This window comes from Silene latifolia, chromosome Y, assembly GCF_048544455.1.
Source record: "Silene latifolia isolate original U9 population chromosome Y, ASM4854445v1, whole genome shotgun sequence".
Taxonomy (NCBI): Eukaryota; Viridiplantae; Streptophyta; class Magnoliopsida; order Caryophyllales; family Caryophyllaceae; genus Silene; species Silene latifolia.
Window position 1 is genome coordinate 109,140,064 of NC_133538.1, and position 7,898 is coordinate 109,147,961.

The window sequence follows — 7,898 nt, forward strand, 5'->3', positions numbered from 1 at the left end:
CGTAAGTAATCCACCATACCAAACATAGATAATTAAAAGTCGAGTTGAGTAGGATTATCCCTACATGGCAAGCGATTCCAATTATGCAGCTTAAGTAATCCAATAAATAAAGCAATCCGATCCGATTATAATTCTTCACAACCGTCACCTAATAAAAATATTATAATTCAATTCAATTATTTATTTAGCTATTTACTCCTTTTATTTAATTATTCAAATTAATTATTTATTATAATTATTAAAGGTTACGATATTAATATCCCACTAATGAAACAAACCCGAGTCACCCGAATTACCCACGCAAACCCGTCACAAAAACAAACACACAAAAATCCCCAAAACAAGGCTTAGAAACCATGTACACACCCCCTATAAACACACCCAAACCCGACACCACTGACCACCACGACCACCACCCAGTCAGCCTACCGCCTCCCTACACCACGGCCTATCCAACCATCCCCTAACCACCCATCAAACCACCACCAGCAGCCAAGAAACGCATGCCCTAACCCCCTTCTCCACTCGCCATTACCAACTCTCCACCGTGAATAAAACCCACCACCACGACCACTACAGCAGCTCCCACACCCAACGGCCACCACCATTGTCACCCTTGCTCTACTACGGTTCTAATGGTACCCACCATCCTCACTCACGATCAGAAACGCGGCCACGACGCTCGTCTTAAAACAGTTGCGTCAAAACCCCTGTTCTCGCGATTTCCGGCCACCACTAACACCAACCGCCACCTGACACCACGCCAACACCTCTAAGGTGGTCCACTACCTCCCCTTATCATAACCTTACCATGCCAAGGTCAAGACTCGACCATTAGGGAGTTCAATTACTACCTAAAACCACCCACGACCTAACCCGCAACACCCCCTGACCAGCCACCTTTAGACGCCTGCCACCACCACCCTAGGCCTTCCTTGACACCACCACCACACCCATTCCAACCCTTGCAATCCCACGTACCACCTCCCAAAGTTTGGTCTGATTCCGTCAAGGTTTGGGTCAGTTTCTAAGCGTCTTAAGATCGTCGGACATTCAGCTGTATAAGAAAATAAAACGAGATTAGAAGTTGTTACCTATTAATATCGCTTGCTAATTCCGTCTCCAAAAGCTCCTCCTCTTAATTTGTGATTTATTTATCAGATTTAATAGGGTATTTATAGGGTAGGATTATAGAGAATGCGAGGTCAATTAGGAAACTATATAATTTATCTTATTCTAATTAGTATAGGAATTATCATTATTATAATTACCATTATATTATTATTATTATTATTATTATTATTATTATTATTATTATTATTATTATTATTATTATTATTATTATTATTATTATTATTATTATTATTATTATTATTATTATTATTATTATTATTATTATTATTATTATTATTATTATTATTATTATTATTATTATATGTTAATCTTACCATAAATAGGATTTCCTCATACAATACTTACTAATTTATTATTTGCCATAACTTAATATTATTATTGATATAATTATTATTACTTTTATATATTATTATTTCCATATTATATTATTATTAATTCCTGATACAAATCACGATTACACCCATACCAACTTAATAAGTTTCGGCCCAAACAACAATGGCACACGGCCCAATGCTAAATATTAGCTAAACCCAATTCCCGACTTGCATTATTAATTTATTATTTAATTAACGTCTTCCTTGTAATTATTATTAGAAATGCCTTTACTTAATTATTAAATTACATAAATTATTCTCATAAATTATTATCAAAATGCGGGGTATTACAGAAAATGTTCAAGAGCCACAAACTGAGAATAAGACATAGGAAGATGTCCCTTCTTTGTCAAAATCAGTAATTATTTGTTCGAAATCTAGAGTGGACAGGAGTCATGTTAATTTTGAAAGTAACAAGTCTGTAACTTATTAAGATGCTTTATCTAGTTTCAACTCCGCAAAAGTCCGAAATGAGCATAAACATGAAAATGTTTATTTAACTTGGTTGATTGGTGGTAAGAGGTTTACACCAATTGCAATGCTTCGTTGAATTCGGATTTTGTAATAGGTGGATTTTAAAATCATCTTGTATGAGTTTTGAAAATCGTAACTATCCTAAGGCAGGATGAATACTTAAGAAAAGGTCTTAAGTAGAAGTCAAGTAGTTGAATTGTATGTTTTGATCATGTGATAAACTTTTCTCGAATTGTCGAGTAGTTCTGTTTATACATGGAGTTTAGTAGGAGTTATGCGGTGTTACTAGTCTTATATGAAAGGGACATATTGATCATTTTGAATGATGGAAGACTTAGGAGAAGAATAATACATCTCTAATGTATCCAGACCTATAAAGATAGTTCTAAGAGGATATTAGCGTTGAATGAATATTCTTATGTTAATAAGAATCTTGACAAGTTCAAAAGTATTGAACATGAAGAAATTGAATCTACATGCTTCCGCTGCGGGATTAATTCATTACGTTAAGATGTATCACCATTCTTAAATTTCGTATACTTGGAGTATGACGAAAAGTTACAAATTGAATCTTTGAGAGAAGTTTCTATATAGACACATAGTTCATTAGTTAGTACTCATGAAGTACTAAAAATATGAAGCTAAGCATTTAGAATTGAGATGGATTTATGTGCAAGGAGTTACATAAAAACCATATTCTAAACACATAAGGATGGTTAGAGAACCATCTTGGCTATATTATTTAAGGAGGTTATCTGCTAGAAATATCCTAGGCAGTTGAACAATGAGATATACACAACGGAAATTGAGTACACTTGCAATAATGACATATGCAAAAAGGAAGAGATGATATTAGGATTCAGTTTTATGAATTGGAGGAACTATGGTAGTTCGTTCCAATAACCGAAGTTCCTATCCCTACACACTGTGAGAATAGTGGGAGTTATTCAAAGGCAAGAGAGCCTATGTCCAAATTGGATCTAGACACATACTCAAAAAGTTTTTATAATACAAGATTATTCACAAGAATGGGAAATAGTATATAGTAAGGTTAGGGAAAGTGCAAAGTGTTGCTAAAACTTGCTAACCAAGGCCTTTTCATAGGCTAAGCATGATAAGTCATGTCATTTCAATTGAGTTGAAATGTGCAACTATATATAAAATAGAATATGGATTATAGATTATGTAGTAATTGATATTGTATCAATTTTACATATGTGATAATGCATTCATCGTTTGATTTTTATTAAAAACTCTTTTATTGCTTTGTTATATCCAAATAGGTTGTATGGACAACGTTGAAACCTATTAAAGTGAACTGGATTAACATAGCATTGGCCCCTAGTTGCTTATATGAGGTGACGTCTCGAAGTGACTAGAGTGTGATGCGATTGATGGCAAGTTCAAGTACCATTTAGTTATATGGGATGACTAGTCGATCACAGAGGCAGACTATATGGGACACTCTGTCGGGCAGCGACCGCTTATAGAGTTCTGATAATTTTTATAAAGCCTGGTCGTGTCGAGAGCTAATATAGTATTCTTATGAGTCAATTATTTGACTAGAGACAGTTCGCCTAAGTTGGCACTGTTTCTGAGTGACTTTGATTTATGCTCTACGATTTTCGTAACTGAGGTCAAATGGGCATCTTTAGGGTCATGATGAGCTGTGGCTATACGAAGGAAATAGTGCGACAGGAATTGTCCATCCCCTTGTCAGGGTTATCTAAAATATCAGGGCCACTCGAGGAGTAGTGAACTGAAAATGCGTGGCCAGGCTCGGAAGGTATCTACGGTAGATAATTCCGGTCAGATAGTTACTCTCCAGATCGAGGAAACCACTCAAGATATGATCAAATGCAAGTACAACCTGCAAGACACCTTGCATTGAGTGGGAGATGATGTAATAGGACAAGAGAATTGGTGACGCACACTTGTCTCGGACAAGTGGAAGATTGTTGGAGTATGTGTCCTCAACAATAGTGCGATCACATATTAAATCTCATAACAAGAATACAAAAGGGATAATTCAATTATATAGTCAACTGATCAACATTAATCGGTAACGATTGGCTGACTAGAGTTTGACGTTACTGTCGTTTGACGGTGGTGATTAGTTGATCCGTTGAGGTCACACCTAAAGGATAGAACCCAAATATTTCTGATCAAATGTATTTGATATGGGTTGATCAAGACACGATATTTATGTATGTATATATATATATATATATATATATATATATATATATATATATATATATATATATATATATATATATATATATATATATATATATATATATTCGGATCCTATGAGAACGAACACTCGGTGAGAACGACCTTATTAATGAAGGTTTATAAAAACTAAAATACCCACGCAAACACTACTCTAATACACTGAGTAAGTGAGTATGTCTCATCAATACTTCACATGCATGACATTCACCGACCACCATTACTCCAAAAGACTCGCACTGCGCCGACACCACCCACCGACCAACTATTCCCCATTCGTTCTCCCCTTTGCCGACACTGATATCAAAGGTGCTCCGATGACATTAACACAAACCAGCGTCCAACTCTGAAATTTCCGACCGACGGTGCTCCCTCAACAACCACTGTTGACGCTCGTCGACGTGATGCTTCCCTCAACTACCATGGATCTGATTTCGATTTAAATAAAGACAAACCCATTCACCTGCAAATATCACAAGACACCACCGGTGAGTAAACCAAGGACGTTGTCATGAGTGGCAGACAAGTCGTCGACGTCGACGACTACTAATCTACACTATTTTTTGATGTATGTACACTAATGGTTGATGTAACTAGCCACTAGTTCAATGTATCTTAACATAGATACACATAATTAATTATTAGATACATCAAAAATGGTTAGATATACATCAATATATAAACTAGATGCAATAATTTCAATTAGCTGACATTGATGGATCTGACAATGGTTGGATGGAGAAAGCAAATGTAACAATGGTAGATTCTTAATTAATTGATGAATTTGACAATGAAGGTGCACTCGGAATTCACCACCATGTAGGTTTGCTTCCGCCGACTGTCTGTTGTGGATCGAGGTTGTGTGGTATATTGTCGAAAAAAGGATGTGATGTGGGGTGGGCTTGTCAGGTGTTCAACAAATTTGGAAGCGACGACATATGTAGATAGAAAAAGCTTCACCTAATAAATAAATTTAAATAATTGTTTGATTAAAATAGCTTTAATCGATTAGAATTGAAGTACGATGAGAAAAAAACTTTGTAGTGCGTAAAAGACGAGATATGGTAAGCAAATTGAGAAAATTGCACATGAGAGTGAAAGTGTAAGGATGAGAGTGGGGTGAGTATGTTGGTTTAATTATTGCGTAAGTTCGGCTTGTGCGTGGATATTTACTTGTTTCCGTCTAATTTTATTTTAAACTCTTACCGTTCTCACCGTTTTCACCGAGTGATCGTTCTTACCGGATCCAACCTATATATATTTAGTTGTGTGAGTTTCGTTGAGGTCGAGTTTAGAACCCGAGTCAACGCAAGTTTATTATTTAATTATGCGATGATTGACTAATAAAATTTTATATCTTATTGTAATGTGATTAAATAAGATTTAGTTTAATAATTAAGCGTTAATTTATTAAATTAGTCGGGGTATTGTATTTTTCCGAGGTAGAAGTAATTGGTTATTATATTTACAAAGAAATTGTAAATTAATTTAATTGGACATTGTAGAACCCATTATATGTTGATATAATGGTAAAATATCACTTAATAAATAAGTGTACATTGCTTATTAATTTGTATCATATAATTGTTGTATGATCATATTAATACTTAATTATGCAAGATAATTAAGCATACGATTTAAAGGCATTTGTGGGACAAATACGAAAAATCGAAACAAACCTATTTTGCATGTAGTAGCCGGTTTTATATGGACTAGGGAGAATGATGATTGTTCTTATCTATATACACACTCTACTATGTGACAATGACATGTCCTACAACCTTTAATCATATTGCTTTCCACTACACTCTACCTAATATACATAAGATTAAAATAAAAAGTGAAAGATACCCATTGTGGGTGGGTGGAACCGGTTTTGGCACTACAAAATAAGACATTAGTTGTCTTATTTTATGACTTGCTTTTGCTTATTATTTTTCCTCTATCTTCTCCCTAAAACTCACATGCAAACTAATATTTACCATATATTACTAGAGTAGTAATATTATTAATATTAGAAAGGTTAAGATCTCTTCTTGTTATCTAGTTAATAATAAGTTGAGTATTTGGGTGAAGTCTTGGGTGCAACTAAGAGGAGTGTCTCTATGCTTGAGACTTGAAGATCTTGGAGGATCATCCCAAATTAATTGAGCTCAAGAACAAGTGAAGGTAGAAGACCTTACTTGTGCCCAAAATTCGAGCCATATACAATGTAAGGAAACTCGATTTTCTTCCTTATTTCATTATTTTGTTATGCATGCACTAGATCCACATAAATATAAATTATGGGTAATTTATAAAATGGATTAGATGAGTCTAATAGGGGTATATGAACCCAACACTATATGCACACCTCGGGTATCTACACTTATACCCGAGACTAGAATCAACACGTGTCATCAATCCCGTCAATAAGGTCAACCATATAAGGGTCACTCCGTCAAAGTCAACACTCAAGTCTAAAATTTAAGTCAAGCACCATTCAAACACGAGAAGTCGCTCACGACATTTCACGAACTCACAAGTCAAGTCTAGATTTATCGTCTTATCCTCGTGATTACTTGTCCCTTCCTGTGCTCGTTGTTTATTACTTTAGTATGTGTCATCCCATATAGAATCGGGTTGTAATGCGCGTCATTTCTGTCAAGTAGAAATCCAACAAGTTCCGCCAGGCAGCAAAATCACAAAGCAATTCAAGCCACAATCACCGTGTCTCTCCCAGACGTTTATGCCATGGTCCTAAGAGTTCAAGCTACAGTGGAAAATTTGAGCATTCGCGTCCTCACCCTTGAAAATGGGATGGTGGAAGAGACCACACCACCTAGAGAAACCTCTAGTCTTGGTCATCCAAAGCTTACCTCTAGCATTAAATGTCGTCCTAGAAAGCCGAAAACAGCCTAAAGAAAACCTGGGAGGCATCAAAGGGTGGTTTTTGATTTAGGTATGTCTTATGCCGATGCTTTGAAGAGACTCTGATACGTGCAATTTATATAGACTTTTTAGCCTTTTATTGTACGCATTTCTATGCCTTTTTGTATCGTTATGTATTGCAAGATGCCCCGAATTGGCTACTTTGGTTCGTTTTTCCTTTATTGCAGATATTGACCTGAAAGTAGCGGAATCGACCATTATTCGCCCCATTCAGCATGCATTGTAAGGAGACGGAGTCATTCGAGCAAGAATCGTACCTCGAGATGCGTGAAGGAAGGTCTATGAAGCTGCCAAGGACGTAATTGAGGCTGATGCATGAGATATCCACTCGATCGAGTGGAATTATTGGTGATCGAGTGGTTTGGCTGGAACTGATAGTCGATCGAGCAGTTCTTAGAGCTCGATCGAAATGGAGTATATAGGAGTTACTCGATCGAGAACCTTGACTGTTTGATCGAGTACAATTGCTGGAGAAGACCTCGATCGAGTAGTCTGAGAGTACTTGATCGAGGGGTTTATTCGTTTATATGGGCTTTAGTAACCCGTGATGGATTATTTTGTTAAGTATTACGCTTCCCTATATAAGGAAGTCGTAATTAGGTTAATAACCATACTTTTCATACTTTACACACTGCTTTTACTTCTCTTAATCTCTGAAACTTTTGCTCTAAATACTCTTACTTCTGTGGATTATCTCTACGATGGATTCTTGTTGATTGTAATCACTCTTTCTCCTTTAATCTTAATCCT